Genomic DNA, 1,125 nt, shown 5'->3' with positions numbered 1-1,125 from the left:
CGTACACACACACCCAGTGTGAATTTCAAGATGTCACGTCGACTAAAACCAGGATCAGTCATGTGAGAGTCCTGTACCTTAACTACTATGCAACCTGTTGGCCCCCCAAAGAGAGACACTTGTAATATGACACTCACTCTTCTTATGCAACCTGTTGGCCCCCCAAAGAGAGACAATTTTAATATGTCACTCTTCCATCTCCAGTGCCTGCCACCAGGCCTGGTGCATAGTATGTGTTCAGAAAATATTTAACGAATGAATGAATAAATGAATGAGGAAGCCTAGCCTTTTAGGGTGAGTAAAATTTAGATAACCTAGCAGGGTTAAGGATTTGGAGGAGACATGAGCAATATGAATAGAGTAATATTGGTCATGATGAATGCCAGGCACAATTTTGAGAACAGCTGCGTGGCCCAGAACTGCTCATGTTTTGCTGAAGTGGGAAATTACCAGGCCTCATCATGCACTTTTAATATAATGTAGGATGAATAAAGAGCCACTGAAGCATGCTTGCCCAAGAACAGTCAAAATTAAAACAAACAGACAATAGTTGACACAACTGGTCTTGATTTTTCTCTTAGCATCTGATTTCAAGTCAATCTCTGTCTGTTCGCCGTGGGAACAAATCCTCCACATAGTATGGGACCTGATTTCAATAATTCTTAAATGTTCCTGTACAATCTTCCAGCTCAGAAGCCCTTCTTGAAACCCCTGCTATCCCCGAGGCAAAGAACACTGTGTCATCCCTCATGATGTAGGGGTGAGAGGTGAACTCTCTTGTTTTTCTACCGCTAATGTTATAGGCATTGCTTTCTACATAGAGAAAGGTCTCAGTGACTATTTCCTACTCAAAACTCATTTCAAGTGTCACATTTTTAGGAATGTCTGCCTTTAAAGTTGAGTTAAATGCTTCTCTGGCTCCTACAGCTTGTTGTCAGTAATAAAATAACAATCACAGCCAATATTATCGAGCATTTCACATGTCTCGGGAACTATTCTAAGTAGTTTTTAAGCGTATGTTACAAAATCCTATGGTAAGCATTGTTACTACCTCCATTTTACAGACAAGGAAATTGGAGCACAGAGAGGTTGAGTGATTTTCCTCAAGATAACACAGGTAGCAGG

The sequence above is a fragment of the Tupaia chinensis genome, unplaced genomic scaffold (assembly GCF_000334495.1).
Source record: "Tupaia chinensis unplaced genomic scaffold, TupChi_1.0 Scaffold143771_1, whole genome shotgun sequence".
In the NCBI taxonomy this organism is placed as follows: Eukaryota; Metazoa; Chordata; class Mammalia; order Scandentia; family Tupaiidae; genus Tupaia; species Tupaia belangeri.
Note: the sequence above shows the minus strand (reverse complement) of the source record.